General features: G+C 41.1%; 1 protein-coding gene across 3 annotated transcripts in view; it reads right to left on the bottom strand.

The window, feature by feature from the left end:
- LOC131047558 (uncharacterized) overlaps positions 1–18,764 on the bottom strand; it is a 305,899-nt gene that overhangs the window by 250,179 nt on the left and 36,956 nt on the right. The gene's annotated exons all lie outside the window — the stretch shown is intronic.

Genomic DNA, 18,764 nt, shown 5'->3' with positions numbered 1-18,764 from the left:
ATAGAGGAAGAGATACCGGGGATTTTGAAGGAAGCACACGAAGGACCCGCAGGAGGCCATATGGGGCGGGACACGACGGCCAGGAAAAGTACAGAAACAGTACAGTAATGAACAATGCAATTATAACAGAAGTACCAGAATAAGCTTTCCATTAATGTCTCCAAATGCTCATAGCATAATCTGTAGCCAATATATTACATCTCCAATACCCGAAGGTAGTATAATATATAACAGCCGAAGGCGTGCGACACAACCGTCGCGACTCCACTACCTACCCTTCAGCTAACTAACTATCAATGATTAACATTGCTAAACGATTAACATTACTAAACTATACATATTTTCCGATAACAAGAAATACCCATCCTTTCAAAATGGGGTTTTTAGAACCGGATTACATGTTGAAAGTTCTTCCCATTTTCTTGAAGATGATCTTCCCAAAATATTTTCATATTCATCATCCATACATACCATTTCATCCACTCATTTCACACCTTCATTCATTTTCCCCATTTAAAGTCTACTTGCAATCAGCCATCCAGAACCCGAAATTGGTCCAAAATGCACTCAAAAAACACTTGTAAATGAGTTTTAAAGGTCCAATTACAAGTGAAAACTTGTAGTTACCCATTACACATATGAAGTTGCATGTTTGTTCCCACATTTGCAAGTTAATGCTCTTGTTTTTCCCACACATGTAATGCAGCTTCCAAAACTCGAAATTCACTTGTGAGCCCATTTTTGCATCAATTTATCCCTTCCCTTGTCAATCCGGTTTGCACACACGATCTACCAAATCAATGGATTAAGGCATGGGCCTTATTTTGCAAGAAGATTTCAAGAATGAAGGATGATACAAAGAAGAGATACAACAACAATTCATGGTTGAGAACATAGAATGCTTTCAAGACAAAGATGGTTATGACATAAAAAGAGGAAGGCCGCCCTTTCCCTCTTGAAAAGCCAGTACTACCCCAAGCAAGAAGACAAGGATGCAAGTTCCCGTTCCAGTTCAAGATGTCTTTACCAATCTAGAATACTTCAAGTTCTAACATCCTGAAGCGACATGAAGATCATCACAGAAAAAGGATGATGCAGTTAGAGTCGTGTCTTTAGACACATGGAATAGTTTTAATTATGCATTTGTAATTTTGTTTTGACAAGTTACATGTAAAAGTATTTTTTGTAAAATGCAAGTTACACATTACTTGCACTTTTGTAATTACATGTAAGACAACTACAAGTTGTGTCCGATTAGGACTGTAGTTGGAATAAGTCGTAGTTGATTGGAGTAACTCTTAGTTAGTTAATGAAGTCTCAGTTAGTTATTGAATGAGTCTTGGTGGTTGAGAGAATCTCTCTAGTTAGTTAGGATCCTCCCACCTTTTTCTCAAGGCTCCTCTCCTTTAAATAGAAGAGAGGGTCCATTGTAATTTTTATCTTTTGGAAAGCAAACAAAAACTCTGCCAAATTTACAGCAAGAAGTCTTTGAGCTTATGTATGTGGATTGAAAGTTTTTGAAGAATAATAAAGAAGGATTACTCAAGTTTTGAGTCTTTGAGCTACATGTTTGAGTTTGAATCTTTTATTTCTTCTATGCCAAGTGTTTCTAAAGGAGCTTAGTCCAATCTGATTTGAAGTCTTTGAGCTGCAAGTAGAGAAGACTAATTAAAATAGGAAATCTCTAGAAGGAGCAGCAAGTCTTTGAGCTTGCGTCTATTCTTGAGGAAAAATTATTGTTCGATAAGAAATAGCAGCAAGTCTTTGAGCTTGCATTAGTTCTTGTCTTTGTGTTAAAAGAATAAATTATTCCAGTCTTTGAGCTGTTGTCTTTTATTCATTGTAAAATTTAGTATAGCAAAGGGTAGATAGGACTTCCAATAGTCAAGTCTTTGAGCTTGATATTGCTGTCCCATCCCGAAGGAAGTGATGGAAGTCTTTGCGCTTTCAGGAAACTTCATTTCCTTTCTCTTATTTCACTTGAAAGTGGTTACTGCTGTTATTCAATCGCTATCCTTTTCTGTGAAGAGAAAAGGATATTGTCTTTCTTGAACAAAGAAGAAAGATTGTTGTCCCATCCCATTTTATTTTCCAAGTTGTAGTTAGAAGGGGGAGCCTTCCCTTAATTAGGAGAGTTTTTACTCGTGTGCTATGGTTGAAACCACAATTTTGTATATTTCCCCAAGTGTACAAAATTTTCAACCAACAGAGATGCTGCAGAAATTGTTGTAATGGCAACTAAAGCAAATATATGAACAGTCAGATATCCCTAGTCCTCTATCCAGCACTGATGAGTTTACAAGATTAAAGGATCGGATTGAGAACCAGTTTGGTCTCGAGGAGTTGTGCTTGGAGAACGTGCTGTCACCTTTGTGGTGTAGAATTCACCGCACCCCACATTTGGAATTTACTTGCTCGCTATGCATGGAGGCAGTCAGTCAAGTTAAAGCCCAATATGGACTACCGGAAGAACCAAAAGAGCCTGTCACCAACAAAGTGTGGAGTGCCTACCTTGTTGCATATGAATATAGACGAACGCAAAATCAATGCAGCGCCACACTCCTTGATAATGAAAGGATGGAGTTACCAATTGTTGAGCAAGATGAACCAGTCAATCAAATTATGCAAGCAAAAGATTTTGCTGTCCTTATGCCAAAGGAAGATGTGACAGCAGATGATAGTGATGTCTCTGAACCTGGAAGAGGACAAAGCTGAAGAAGATGATAATCAAGTGAGCCCCGAAGATCAGCCCCAAGTTGAAAAGCAATTTGCAGCAGCCCCGCCAATAAAGGATACTGTCCAAGAGTCTGTCAAGGACATTTCTGAGGACCAATCAATCGAAGAGTCCCTGTTGATTGAGGACGTGCTGACAGAAACGCATAGGACTGCATTGTTCATACAATCCAAAGATGCACCAACAGATGATGCACCCCTCTTTTCTAATTTTGAGTTCGGTTTTGATATCAATTTTCAGCCTACGCAACCCGATGAAGAATTTGTTGCTGATTTGCGCGAAGTGGACGTGAGCAAGATGTTGCACCACCAATGGCAACCTCCTGATATAGCTGATAAAGATCTCCCGCCGCCCGACCCTCCGCATGACTCAGAAACTTGCCAAGTTGTTTCTTTCCCTTCTGTGACTTTAGACACGTCAACAGGGTGGTCCTTGTGGGGCCACCAATGTCGTGGCCATGCTTCCCGGGATCATAATTGCTGGTGTCCGGGCCTGCCCAAACCCAATAACAGGCATTGCCAATACTGTTGCTCCAAGTGGTAGAGTCTGAGGGGCTACCGTGGCACTTGATGATGTCGTCTGCTGGGGTAACTCACTCCGTGGAGGTGTTGTTGCCGCTACTTGTGTAACTACGGGAGTTGTCGCCACAGTCTCCTCCTCCACCTGTTGTCCTCCTCTACCTACCATCCTGAAACTACCCTCTGTGGCCTGTGACGTATCTACGAAGTCCTTTGCACTCTCTTCCTCACTCTGGCCACTAGTCTCTTGCACCGACTCTGGCTCAGACTCAAACACCACCACCCTCCGCTTCCGTTTCTTGCTTGTTTGTATGTCTCCGCTCGGTGCCAAGGTATCTAAATGGACCCAATAGAATATAGGTGACTGTCCAGGGTGTACACGGCCGTGTGGTACCAAGTGATGTTTCTGGGGCGGTATCTGAAGACGCACTGCATCCAAGAAGAGTCCAATGGCATGGTACGACATATAGAAAGTTTTGTGCTGCAAGGTCATAAATTTCTCCATCCTATCAGCGAGCACAGATGTCGAATCATATACCACACCATTGAGGATGCCATTCATCAATACGACCCGCGCCATGGCAATGTCCAAAGCCCTACTGGCTCCCATCAAGCGGCTCTTCAACACATCCAAGAGGCACCGCCACTCTCCTCGTAAAAAAAACTTCTTCAGGCCTCTTCCCTTGCTTGCATGCTGGAGGCTATCGAGCTCGGCCTATGTGAGGTCGTCCTTGCACATCAACTTCAAGAGTTTATCCTTGAAGTCTGGAGATATCTTCTTGCCCTTATCTACTTTCTTCCCCTGCGTCCCTGGGATACCAAAAACCCTCGGGAACTCTGTGGAAGCCAAAGAGACCGTAACCTGGTGGTGCTCATAGTCAAACACCGACTACCGCGTTTGTTTGTCATATGCACCAATCATAGCCCTCAACACGACCTTGAAATCTTTGATGCAAAATATGGGCATCTGAATGGCCCAGTGTACCTATGCCTGTTGCAGTTGTGCCTTTACGAGATCATCATGCAAGGTCTCAGTCCACCATTTTCTACAATCTACTCCACTCAGACCCTCTAAAGTAATGGTGTCGACAGTCACATCATCTTTCGTTGCCATCTGACTCTGCACTTTAGGTCGTACCTTTTTGCCCTTGCCTTTGCTGTTGTCAGCCATGTCGCCTCTTACTTTCACACCTGAAGGCAAAATGCAAATGTCCTTCCTGTTGGCAGAGGGTGACGCCACTGTAGCAGGTAACTACTGCAACTATTTTTTCCAACTTTTGCCTCCGCTGGGGTCCATTAACTATTTTTTGTTTTGTCGTATATGAAATGAACTATGGAGGGAAAACTAGGGTTAATTCCACCAACCGGCCGACACTAATCCTCCCTACGTCGTGCAAGCTGCCGATATTGCTTTGTCGTCAATCCGCGTGTGCTACTACTAGTTGTCGGGTTTCGCCCGCCTCCATGTTTGATGAATATATCCTCCTGCCTATATGGTGCGTACGGTGTTCTGCGCGGCTTTATGCGTCGACGATAAACAGTGAGTTACCTTTTCTTCATAATCGATATCCCTCTTAAGGTTGGATGCTCTGGTTAACCAAATGCCATGATTTATGTGCCTGGGACCACGCGGTGGATGTCCTCATCGTGCGGTGGATGTCATCATCGTGTCGGAATGGATACACCGTGCGGTGAGTGGAGATAGCTCCATCATGCGGTGATCGTCACCGCACGGGAGCGAAAGTGGCCCCACCTTGTGGTGATTACCACTGTACGGGAGTGAATGGCTCCACCATGCGATGAAGGTCACCGCACGGGAGCGAATGGCTCCACTGTGCGGTGTTCGTCACTGTACGGTGGTCTCTTTTCTTTCTCTTGTTTAAATATTTATTTTTCTTTTTTTTCACTTTCTAACTATGCTTGCGGGAGCTTCCAGCTTGCCCCGAGTCGTTTCTATACCTTCTCTCATGATATGGTTTTAACTTCGACCTGTTGACACTCTCTGGAACTTCCCGTCCATCCAGTGTCCACAATTTAATCAACCCGTTCTCCGCCACTTCACGAACTTTATACGGCCCTAACCACCTTACTTTGAATTTGTCGGGTTTAATCTCGTTGCACCCATTGTACTTCAACACCAGTTGTATCGGGGTGAGCCTCACTCACTTCAAGTGTTTGTCATGCCACATCTTCCTCCTTTGCTGAGTTGCTTTGGTAGCCCATTGAACCATCATCCTTTTCTCGTCCAACTTGTTCAAGACGTATAACCTTTCTCGTAAACTGTCCATATCCCCGAGTCTATTTTCAATGGCGATGCAAAAACTTGGCACCATGAACTCGGCTGGTACAATAGCTTCCTACCCGTACATGAGTTGAAATGGCGTCTGGCCTGTAGTCACCTTGTAGGTGGTGGGGTAGGCCCACAAAACAGAGGGTAACTTTTCTTCCCAGTCTTCTCCGTCGACATCGTACGACTTATAGATCACTCCAACTAGAATCTTGTTGGTAGCCTCAGCTTGGCCATTGGCTCGTGGGTAATAAGTGCTGGACAATGAGTGAAAAATTTTGAGTTCAGTCGTGAGTAATTTGATGACGTGGTTCACAAAGTGTCCACCCCTGTCACTGGTCAAATGGATGGGGATGTCGTATCGCATGATTATCTGTTCATAAATGAATATTGAAGTACTCAAGGCCGAGTTGTCAAGTAAGGCCCACGCTTCTACCCATTTAGTTAAATACTTTGTGGCTACGACAATGTAGCGGCACCTCCTAGGATGGCTGGCCTTGAGCGGCCCAATAAAATCCAGCCCCTAGCACTCGAATAACTCTCAAGCATGCAAGGGGTTGAGGGGCATGAAATCCCTCTTCAGCGGCTTCCCGACTCTCTAACATGTGTCGCAACCCACTACCCATTCCCTAGCATCATTATACAGTGTGGGCCACCATAGACCTGCAAGTAGCACCTTTCGTGCCTAGTGTCGAGTCCCATATGGCCTCCTGTGGGGCCCTCATGTGCCTCCCTCAGAACGCTTGGCACCTCTTCCTCCATTACACACTGACGCAACACCTGGTCGGGCCCCATTTTGTACAGCAATCCATTAATTAACTGGAATGTATGACTTCTCAACACGAGTTTCCTTCGTTCCCCAGGGGGCATACCTTGCGGGAACACGGAAGTGGAGAGATATTCCCCAATAGCAGTATACCATGATGGCAATACTGCGATCTAGAACAGGTGAGCATCCGGAGATTCATCATTAACCCCCTCTGGCGACTCCCCCGACCTTATCCTTGATAGTTGGTAAGCTATCACATGGCTTTTTCCGGGCCGCACAATGATAGTGAATGTAAACTCCTGCAACAAGAGCAACCATCTGCTGATCCTTCCTTGAATAATTGGTTTATTGACCAGATACATAAGTGCCTGGTGGTCCACGTAAAAGGTGAATGGCATCACCAGAAGATAATGTCTAAACTTTTGCATGGCATATACCCTCCCTAGGGCCTCTCGCTCCATTGTGTTGTAATTCTTTTGAGCCTTAAATAATAACCTGTTCAAAAAATAGATTGGATGGTCCAATCCATGGTCACCCACCTGAGCTAATGTGGCACCAATTGCGAAATTGGAGGCATCTACGTGGACATGGAACTCCTTGTCCCAATTGGGGTACGCAAGGATAGGGGCCACCACCAGCCTGGTCTTCAACTCCTCAAAAGCTTCGCCTTCCGGGGTCCCCCACGTGTACTGCTCACCCTTCCGAGTTAGTTTATCCAAGAGGTAGGATATCTAAGCAAAATTCTTTATAAACCTTCTATAGTAACCAATGTGGCCCAAAAAAGATTTTACCCCTGTGACATTTGTGGGTGGCTCCATCTCCACAATCACCCGGACCTTGTTAGGGTCTATCTTCAACCCCGCTTTACAAACAATGTGCCCGAGCAGTTTGCCTTGCAACACCATAAATCTGCACTTCTTAGGGTTGAGTGCCAATCTTACCCTCCAGCATCTCTCCATGCATTCCCTTAGGGCTACCAGATGTGTGTCCTGCCCACTGTAAATCGACCAATCGTTGAGGAAAGCCATAAAGTTTCCCACGGACATCTTGTCAACGATGTGTCGGATGATCCTTTGAAAAGTTGCAGGCGCATTGCATAAACCAAATGGCATCCGGTTATATGTGTACATGTCATCCTCCACCACGAAGGTGGTCTTGAGCTTATCCTCCCCGGCAATCGAGATCTGGTTGTATCCTGAAAACCTGTCCATGAAGGAATACATTTCATTCCCAGCTACCTCTTCCAATATGCTATCCGTGATGAAAGGTATGGGAAAAGGATCCTTGATAGTGATTGCATTCAGGCACCGGAAATCGACACAGATCCGGATTTGATTGGCCTCTTTCTTTAAGGAAATGACAATCAGAGACATCCATTCGCTGGTCTGGACCCGAAAGATGATGCCAGCTTGCAACATCTTCTCTATTTTACTCATTGACCCTTGCGGCATAGTTTTTGTCCATCCGGTACAGCCTCTTCCGCACCCGGAGCATGTTGCATTGGAACAGCTCATAGTCCTCCATTTGCCAATGGAAGAGTCCATTTAAGGAGCACATGTCTTCTGAGCAACCATCAAGTTCCAACACTCCTTCACTGTTTGGTTCCATCGGCTCCTTTCCTTCATCCACACCAGTCGTCTCTTCCTCTGATTCAGACTCCAAGGAAGACGCCAACTCCTCGCTTACCATTTGTGTGTGGAGATCAATGACATACTTCCGCCCACCTTTCTCCATGGAGAGGGTGTTCCTCTTCCAATTGTAATTTACTTTCGTTGTCACCAACCACCCTCTACCTAAGATGGCATCGTAGCCCTTCTTCTTAAGGGGTATTACCACAAAATCTAGTAAGAAGGGTTGTGTGCCAATGGTCACCTGTTGAGCCATCAGGGTGCCGAGCGGCTTAATACCATGCTAGTCTGCTCCCACCAAATTGAATGTGGGTGGCCATAGTGTCGGCTTTCCCAGCTTCTTCCACGTTTCCTCCAGCAACACATTTACTCCTGATCCTCCGTCCATGATGGTATCCGTAAGAATGGTCCCAAGGATACCCATCTCTACCACCGCGGGGTGCCGACCACTATTGACGGCCAACAGCATTGGGTCAGCCGAAGGGCTGACTGGGAATTCCAGTTGGTTTGAAGATGTGTAAGAAAATGTGTGGGCCATGCTATGCACAGAGCTCAGGATGATAGTCCTCAGTTGTGGCATTGAGTAGGTGGCCTTCTTTGCTTGTGCCCAAATGAGTGCCAACACCTCCTTTTCCTCGCCAGGTTTCTCAATATTTAATAGATTCACTCCAAGCTTGGGGCAATTTGTATCGTCGTGGTCGCCAGGACCACACCATCTGCACAAGTTCTGAGGGGTTTCAGCCTTCTGGCAATCCCGCGCGAAATGCCCCCACTGGTTGCAGGCCCGGCATTGAATCATTGGTCGTCCTTTAACATCGTACTGCATTCGGCTCCGATTATTGTTGTTGTTATTGTTGCCTCTTCCTCCCCTTCGGTTACCTCTGTAACTGTCAGATGATGCCGTGGTGTTGGCTTGGGGTTGGGATGTGCCTCCCGAAGTGGATGGTGACAGCTGCTCATAAGTGAAGAGCACTTGATTCCCTCGTCTCTTCATATTGTAGGGACACTCTTTGGTGGAGTGTCCCAACACTTGGCAAATTTCACAGAAGGCCTTTTTAGGACATATGCCTTTTGTATGACCTTCCTCCTTACACTCGGTGCACCACACTTCCTCATTCTTGCCCGTGCTTCCATTCATACTTTTAAATTCTTTCATCATGCGATGCATGTCCTTCTGGAGGGCTTGCACCTTCTTTTTGGATCCCTCATCGCCACTACTTCCATCCAAGGATTCCTCGTCACCAGAGGACTTGTCTTTCTTTTTACTAGATGTTTTGCCTTCACTTTCCAGGTCCATCGCGTGGTTGTAGGCATCTTCATAGGACGTGGGTGGTACGATTTTCATTTTCTTCCGGAGGGATGATTTCAAACCCTCCACGAACCACCTTTTTTTTAATCTATCAATCGGCTGGTTGTCCATCTTTCCCAACAATTCCTTCAATCGTCGGCTATATGCTCTAACTGTCTCGTGTTTTCCTTGCTTTGTACTCAGGATTTCCGCGACGATTTCATTGTCAAGACAAAGGAGTCGAAACTTCGTCTCGAAGGCTTTCTGTAACTTGTCCCAAGTTCCTACCTCCGTCTTATCTGTATCGGAGTACCAGTCAATGGCTACCCCGCGTAGGGTGGCGGGGAGCTACACCACCCATTCAGCTTTGTCGACTACTCCATTGGCCGACCAGATCGTCTCACATGTCCGACAATGCCATACAGGATCTTCCTTCCCGTCTCCAATGAATTTAGGCAACTTCTGCTTATTCGCCATTATGCTCCTTGGCTGTGGCCCAGTCTGCCCTCCAAAGCTTGACCCTCCAGAAAGTGGTCCGCTGAGATTTGGTACGTTGGGTCCCACCAGGTTACTCTGACTACCAAGGTGTGATGAGCCTGAACCGAACAGATTGCTTCTACTACTGTGCCCTTGTGTCCTCTCGACACCTTCGGTCACACCAGTATCTCCCACTTCTCTGTTCTCGGTCTTGGCTTCCTCTTCTCTCCTGGTCTCGTCACCTCTAAATGGCGTGTACGGCTCTACCGTACTCCCATCGCCAATCTCCTCGAACGTGAGGGAAAGGTCCCCCAATCGCTTCCTAGTGGTTTCTATTAACACAGAAACTTGGCCCTCGCCACTCGAGCCATCATTGCCATTCCCACTTCCTTCAGCCGTCTCCGACGTTCGGCTTGTTGCTCCAACCTTAGTGCCCTCGCTGCTGCCTCGTGCCCGTCTTCTTCTTCTTGTCCCTTTGGCACACGATTTATATCCTTATTCAGCATCACGGGCATCAATTCCTTCATTCCGTGGGATTGAAGGTTCGCTGATGGCTTTTGTCACGTTCTTCCTCCTCGCGCCGACTCCTCTCTTCGAACTACTATAAGATTTGTTGCTGCCGGTTCTCACGATATGTTTCTTCTCAGCGGTTTTGAAGGGCAAGGAAAGCTTGTGCCAATAGGTTGGGCAGGTTGTTCATCAACTAGTTCACCGCAGGGCTCACTCCGAGGTAAGTCCACACAGCACTCTCAGGAACGTCTTCTCGTGTTGCTTCCCTTCGTACGTGAGTTTCAATGGATGCTTGCAATATGCACCTAAAGTCTACTGTCAATGCCCTTTCCCCTTCAAACAATTCTTCGGGTTCTTCTTCCTCAGAGCTACTCGTCCCTTCACTCAATGGTTGGCCCATTATCATTGTGCCATGTAGCATACTCCCGTCATTCCCAGGTTTAAATCGGCAACGACGCCAGATGTTTTCCCTCTGGGCGAACAGTTTAATGCATGCAAACAGATTACATAACAAAGAACAGTAATGCCATAGATTTCAGATAAACACAGTCATAATATATTAAGTTACACAATGTATATCAATTGCTAGCCAATAGAAAAGATACCATTCCATTCATAATCGTAATAATGGCAAGTTACATCACATGGTATATAAAGGTACCGAGGGGGTGCGAGGGACAACCATCGTACTTGTAACTACCTACCCTCGATTACATCACTAAACAAAGTACTTCCTAATTACTTAATTACTTATTATTGTCGTACATACAATATGCCGCCAACATCATTGCTTTACAGAGTCACCATCAAGGAGTTGTTCATACTATACTATCGCTGCTATATACTGTCAATCGGGTGATTTAAAACTTGTTCTTTACTATCTTTGATATGGAAAACAAGGGTATATAATACCCTTCATTTAATTATCATTTTCTTTACTGCAATTTTGTCTCCTTGGAGACCTCACAAAATTGAAGAAGTTCTAGCGATGTAAGGTCCATCTAATGTCCCCACTTCTCTAGTTGCTATTCAAATGCATAGATTTGCCTGTCAACCATCTCCGCAAGCAAATTCACAGTGTAGGGGGGGTGGTTGGTTAGCCATAGGGGACCAATACTTAGTCAAATTTTGCTTTGGTGAGCCATTTATCAAGGATGAAAAAATCATGAAAAAATCGAGTCATTCTGGCAAACGATTTAATCGTTATTTTAATTGCAGACGATTTTTTCTTTAAAAAATCGCCATTCTTAGATGCCAAAAATTGCGATTAAATCGCAACAAAAATGTAGAATATCGTGGTCAAAACTAGGGCCGTCGGTAATCAAATGTATGAGGGGGGCAAGCTTTATCCACAGACGATCTTGGGTCCTCCTTGTGGCCTCCACAGTGGGCAGAAGATCATCAATGCGTGCAAACTGCAGTAATTTTTTGAACCGTGAGCATTGAGCAATAAGACTCGTTTTTTGAATCCCTGTTTGCGATAGAATGGGCGTCGTGAACAATGCTTGCAGGGTATGCGTATTTAACGAACAAAACAAAGCCTTTGAAACCGTGTTTTACCTAAATGCGATGTATACTTCACAATATTAAATAATAAATAATAAATATATTCTAGGCCTACCATGGATGTGAAACTCCTTAGAATATATTTATTATTTGATACATAATAGTTAACATAATTGTTGTTTATATATTAACAAATTAAAAAATTAAAATTTTAAATATATTTATATTACAATGTTTTTTTAAATTTATTATAATGTATTAAATAATTCATAATATTGTTTTATTTGTAATAATTTTAATTTAATATATGAAAAATGTTTCTTTTAATTTTAAAATTTAATATAATATTTTATTTGAATAAATAATAAATTTGATCTTTTTATTTCAAATATATTTAAAATGTTAAATTATTTTGACAATTTAATGAATTTATTATTTATATATTTTTAAAATTCAAATTTATATAGGCGAATTTAATGTCGAATTTAATGTTCCTCCTCAACCTCACTGCAACTGTTGCCATTTTTTAATTTAATAGCTCTGGTTACTAAAGTGAGAATTTTTTAATAAAAATTTCATGTCAAATTTAAATGGTAATAAAAACCTATCATCAAAAATTTATTAAACTGTTATATATTCGTATTGATTACTATTTAGTAATTAGTAATTACTATTATAAATTTAATAACAGTAAGATATAACAGTTTTTAGTGTATAATGTGTTTTTTTAGAATATTTTAAGAAATTATATATTTTCAAATGTTCGATAATTTTGCCGATTTATTGCCGATTTATTGCCGATTTTTTCCCAATTTTTTCCCGATTCCCGATTTTTTTTAAATATTCGGCCAAAAGATTTATTGCTGATTAAGATATTTACATCTTTGCCATTTATAATAAAACTTTATAATATTATGTTATAAAGTTACTGAAAGATCCCGAGCTGAGATTTGATCCAATTTTCTGATTTATGTGGTTTCCTGTTTGAGTCTTATTGAGTTTTACTTTTGTAAAGTTCTTTTTTTTTTGTTTGAGGTGTGATACCAAATATCAATGCAAGGGTTTAACATTCATCACATGCATTAAATTAACACTTTCTGAGCATTTTAACCACATATCCAAGGTCTGATATAAAAATTAGAGTTCTGATTTTAATGATAGCTACAAACAATTTCCAGATCTAACAATTAGAATATCAAATGACAAGAGTTTCCATACCTGGAGATTCCAGCACTGCTTTATATGAGATTATCAATAATGTATTGTCCTGTTACAAAGAATTGCTAGCTGGCAGCTACAGAAGGTTGATTTGTGATTTAGACCCCAAATCATCAATTATGGATGCTGTAAATGTTTTTATTACTGTGGACTGATTTTCTGATCCAGCTGGGCGACATTATTGTAGAAGGAATTAATATAATATTAAGGATCGATATCCTTTAAATGCTGGTCTGGTTCCAAGTTTGCTGCTCTCAGTCTGAACTCCGATTCTTGTTAATCAACCCTTGCTTAATGATGCCGAAGCCTGTCCACATCTATTCTCCAATGCTGACCGCTCTATCAATGAATTAATTTATGAATTCATCGAATCATTTTCCTCAAATTCCTCCGAGTAAGGATCTGAAACCTTGGTGCCCAAATATACCAATTAAAATCAGCAACAAACCCTTATAAATATATCAAGATTGATTGCCATAATGATGCCGTAAAACCAACTTGATCAAATCTTCAGTAACTCCAAAACCCCAAATTGATATTTGGTCAAATCGCCATCAATTGGCCTTCAAACTCTAATCGATCCAAGTCTGAAATTAAGCCTGCAAATACAGAACATATGAAGCCCTGAAGTAGACTCCTCTCACAGTGAGCTAGGTTACCATCCAACCCACAAGGGATATAAAGGGTTTCCGACCTTGAATCTAATAGCTGAATCGAATTGTAGCTAAGGAGGAAATTCCTTAATCAAATTATCAGAAAAATATATCATCCGATGATTCTTTTTCCTTCCGTTTTTCAGATTAAACAACCTCTGAAACCCGTCAATCCTAGATCCTCAATCAGCGCCTAAACTCTGATGAAATCTGTTGTTTAACCAGCTCCCACTGAACCTCGACTCCAGTCTTCCGCTCACACAAGCACAGAAATATGACCCAGCTCTTCATTGGCCGATTAAACCAATTTCCCAATTTTCCAAAGTTGGGAATGAAATATTTGGCTCGGGAAAGAAATATTTGGGTTTGTGCCAAAGTCCCAATCAACAAAAATTTCTTATTGGTTCACACAATTATTTTTCCCTAGCCGATAAAGTCCAGGAGATAATTTGAGCCGATTATTTTTTAACGCCTCTATTGTTGCCAGGGCAATATCAAACTTCATGGCTTAAAGCGGCCCCACCAAGATAAAAACTTTATTTCATAAGAGAAATGATTTATTTTATTATTAAGTCATGATATGTATGATTAAATATTATCATACTTTATTATTATTATTTTATTTCCCCAAACACTCAATTGAACCTCAAACTGTATTTTGTTAATGACCACCTAAAAGTGGATATAGCCTAAATCCTCGATGCCAACTGGGCATACATTCCTAAAATCTAGGGATGCTCATAAAGTGTAGACGAAAATCCTGATGAACCTGAAACTGAGTCCTGATGACTCATCACTGCTATAAGCACCTCTTGGTAACTGTTGCTGATCTGGAAGTTCTTCCTAAAAATTAGGAGAGCCTCCTAAAAATTAGGAACCTGACAAAAGTCTCCCAATCATCCCAGAAAGTCTTCGGGCACCTCCCAGAAAGTCTCCGGGCACCTCCCAGACCAATCCTAATCATCCCCTAAAATCTAGGAATACCTCCTAAATTTTAGAAATATGCCTGAAACTGCTCAAAATGGCATATAAAGCTCAGGACTACCTCTGTCAATCCACTGAAAGGAATCCCTCTGTACCCTGATGGCCTATGGAATCCAAATAATAGACCATCTCACTACTCTTCTCCTGTCGCCTAGAAAGGGGACATTATAGTTACTTTTTCTAAATTTAAAAAAGTTAATAAAAAGTAACTTATAAAGTTACTTTACCTTGGAATAAGTAACTTTAATTAAAACTTACATTGCACACTTTGCTAGGAGGTTTTAATAACTTAAAAGGTGATTAATAATTCATGAGGAGACCCCCCCTCAAGATGGCGTCACTTTAAGGGAGAGGAAGATTGCAAGGAATCTTTAAAAGATACCACGAGGGAGTTCGATTTAGGGTTGAAGTGATAAAAGAGCTTGTACGTATCATTTGGCATCATTGGAGATTGTTATTTTTGAGGATTTTTTGCATTTGCAAGTCTGCAACGCTCTTGTAGGGTCTGAAATTGGGTTTGAAGGTGAAAATCTTCAGACTTTGTGTGAGAGGACGAAAGTCCCCTCACCTTTGTGCCATCAATTTAGCCTGGAATGTTCATATTCAGCCATTAAGGACCAAAATCCAAGTTTGTGAGCAGCTACAGCAAGGTTATAGACTGAATATCAGATCTGAGCAGATTTTGAGAAGATATTTCAGAGTGTGGCGAATTGTGGTCTACCATTCTCTCCCTAGCCAAATCGTACCACTTGGAGCTTGCCTGGATTTTCAATAAAATAATTTAAGGGGTTTTGCATCAGTTTTTTCATACAATTTTCATTGTCAGCAGCAAATAAGAGGAAATCCATTGATTATTTGGTGAATTTGGCTCATACCAGAGCTACAGGAGCAAAACTGTGGGTAGAAGACACACCAGATTGGGGTTTCTCCTGGGAAAAGTTCAAGAAGTGCACTGGAATAAGAATTTTTCCACTAAATTGTTTTTGATAATTATCCAGTAGATGAATAAAGTTCTCAGGAGTCATTGGTTGCAGCTGGAGGTGCTTCATTCAGGCATTTCACCTATTCAGGCCAAGAAATCAACCTCTGTTCCCAGCGCTGGACTCATGGTAGGCCATTGTTGGCTCAGATTGTTGAAGAAAATCATTTATATTCAATTGTTTATTGCTGATAAATAAAAATCAGAAATCTGAGACTAGTTTCCAGTCAATTATTTTATGTGTTATCATTGTTATTCATTTTGCATTGTCAATTCCCTAAGCTTAAATCATAAAAAACTCAAAAAAGGCATAAAACCTCAAAAAACTCATTTAAAAACCAAAATTCCAACCGCTGGTCAAAGAAATCAGACTCAGAAAAATATATCAGATTGCTCCAATCAGCACTCGGCATCTCTCAGTCCAAGTTTGGGGACATTACATGTTTATCTGGTTACATCTTCTAATTTTAGATAAGGAGATGAACCAACTTGTAATCAATATCTCGATATCTAAAATAATTATAATATTGTGTTATATTTCTTTTTACAACATGGTTTTAAAGCAGGAGATCACGTGGAAAGGAATCACTAAAATTCGCTTCATAGGTTTTCTTTCAAAAGAAGACTTGAGGGTTCACAAACTGAAAGATCATAGGTGGACTTTTGTTGTTAAAAATTGTGACCATTTGCATAGTGGAATTTGGAGGGGAGTTTTTTTGCTGATCATAACACCAAAGGAGGAATATTGTGGTTGAGAAAGAGATGCAAATCGTGCCATTTTTTGTGATAATCCCAACTCAAAATAACCAGAAATCGTGAATATTTGCAAGGATAAATAGCATAGGTTTTTTCTATTAATTGCAGGGTTTTTTGTGAAAAAAATCACAAGCATTCAATAATAAAAAATCATGCTTGCTTCTTTTGCAAAAACTTGTGAGGAGTATATGTTGGAAAATCACAAGCCATCTTTGCTAACTATGATAAGATTTTCTACAAAAAATATGGATAGGTATATGACATAAAAATAACAGCAATGTTTTATTGTGATTGCTCTACGATTTTATTATGTTTGGATTGACTCAACAGATTGGTGTGTAATATCAAATACAGGAAGATGAATGCAAGTCAAGGTGATCCCATTCTCACACAACCTAAAGAGAACGATACCCCCCTTGACATCAAGGCCAAACCTTACTGATTTGATGAGGATGGAAATCAATGGAAGATGCATGATGTGGGAACAGTGAAGATACTTGAGCACAAGGAGATTGCTAAGGTTTGGCTAGTCATAAGACAATCCAAGACATCAAAAATCTGTCCAACCATTTAATTTTGGCATCACTGTCATCGCAGGAGCATGATGATGGTGATAAAACCAAAGCAATTGTTGAATATCCTTTAAAGCTAGCAATAGTGAAAAATTTGCTTTGTGTGCATTTTGAAGATAGCAAGGAATCTGATGTAGTTAAAACTCCATATGAATTTTTGCCCAATTAGTTTGGGAGTTTGTGGATCATAGGAGTTATACCCTTACAAGACTCATGAGAAAAATTAATGGAGCATTTTGGATGTAGCTTAGCATGAATTCTTGAACAATAATTCAAGAGATCCATAATTTGAGAGTTTGGGGAGGTGGTAATCTGCGAACTAAAGAATTCAGCTCAAGAGCTACACCTTTACAAGGGTTACTACACAGCTTGATGGAGTTCTACTTGGCCTATGATATATTTTCAAATAAAACTTCTAATAAATTCATGGAATTGAACATTGCTAGTTTATTTGTTATTATGTTAGTTTGCTTTGTTTTAGTGCAGTAAGCCTTAGGAGGGGGTATTTGAAGATAAGACTTAGCTTTGTACTAAAGTCAACGTTATGACTTAAGTTTTTCATTTTTATTTCCTTTTAAGTTGTTGGTTGAAAATTTTGTACACCTTGGAAGATGTGCCAAATTGTGGTTTCAGCCACAGTGTGTGAGTATAAAACTCTCCTAATTTAACGAAGGCTCCCCCTCTACTACTACTAACACTAAACTAATTTGGGTGGGATAACATCTTATTCTCTTTCTTCAAAACAGACGATATTCTTTCTCTTATTTCAGAAAAGAAATTACAGCAACAACGGTTAATACAGAAATGAAACTTTTTGTAGGATTTTTAGAACATAAAGGGAAGCAAAGTTTCCATGAAAGCACAAAGACTTCTGTCACTTCCCCGAGACGGGAAAATAGAAATGAAAGCACAAAGTCTTCAGCACTTCTACTGTCCTATCAACCTTCTCAAAATGATAAGAGTGTACAACACTTAGCAGCTCAAAGTCTGTCTATAGGATGCACTTCACCTTACATGCCATTTTTCGGTCATGGGACCCTGTCGACGATGGGGAGTGTGCACAAGGCACAACACCCTCTTGGGAAGATCATTTTTGGGGGTGCAAGATTCCTCCCTAGCTGGTGATTGGCGATTGGCGGAGCCACATTTGATTTCGCATTAGTTTTAACTATTGGAGTTCAATGAAATTTGTAAGGTCTTTGTTGAACTCAAATTTCCAGATATTGAAATATTGAACATTAAAAGATTTTGCAGATTCAAGAATAAGAGCTGAATGTAGATAATAAGGTGCACAACGTTTATTTTCTGATTGCAGCAAACTCTGTTCCAGATTGGTATTTTTCTTAGTATTGGTATTTGCAAATCAATTCAATTTTATATATTTGCCTTGTTATTGAAAGGAATATGATTAATGGTAATTTCTATTTTTGCATCAATCCTTTCATTCTGAGAAACATCTATCTTTGGCAAGTCTGAAACTCTTTGAACAGATTATTGAGAAGATAAAGTTAAAATTTTGGGAAGATTTCTAAGGGGATCTTACATGCCCTTTGCTGGAAACCCACATGTGGCATAACTGGGTGTTTATTGGCATTGTTTTGACATCGACCAGGTGTTGTTAGCTTCTGCAGACCTAACTGAGACTGCTTGGATCAGATATGACTGAGTTTTGAGGAGTTTTATACCTTGCTGTCCCTGTGTTGGCGCTAGGATCAGAACTGGAGTTGATGTTTTGTCATTGCAGACATGCAAAAAATCATTATTCAGAATCTCCAAGGGTGATTGATGAGTTAGAGGCATTGTTTCAACTTTCATCTGTTGGTAATCATTGGTTGAGGTTGTGGTGGAGTTTGAAGGCTCGTAGAGAAGGCTTCGGGCTGTAGTT

This window comes from Cryptomeria japonica, chromosome 4, assembly GCF_030272615.1.
Source record: "Cryptomeria japonica chromosome 4, Sugi_1.0, whole genome shotgun sequence".
Classification (NCBI taxonomy): Eukaryota; Viridiplantae; Streptophyta; class Pinopsida; order Cupressales; family Cupressaceae; genus Cryptomeria; species Cryptomeria japonica.
Note: the sequence above shows the minus strand (reverse complement) of the source record. Positions and strands in the feature narration are given on the sequence as shown.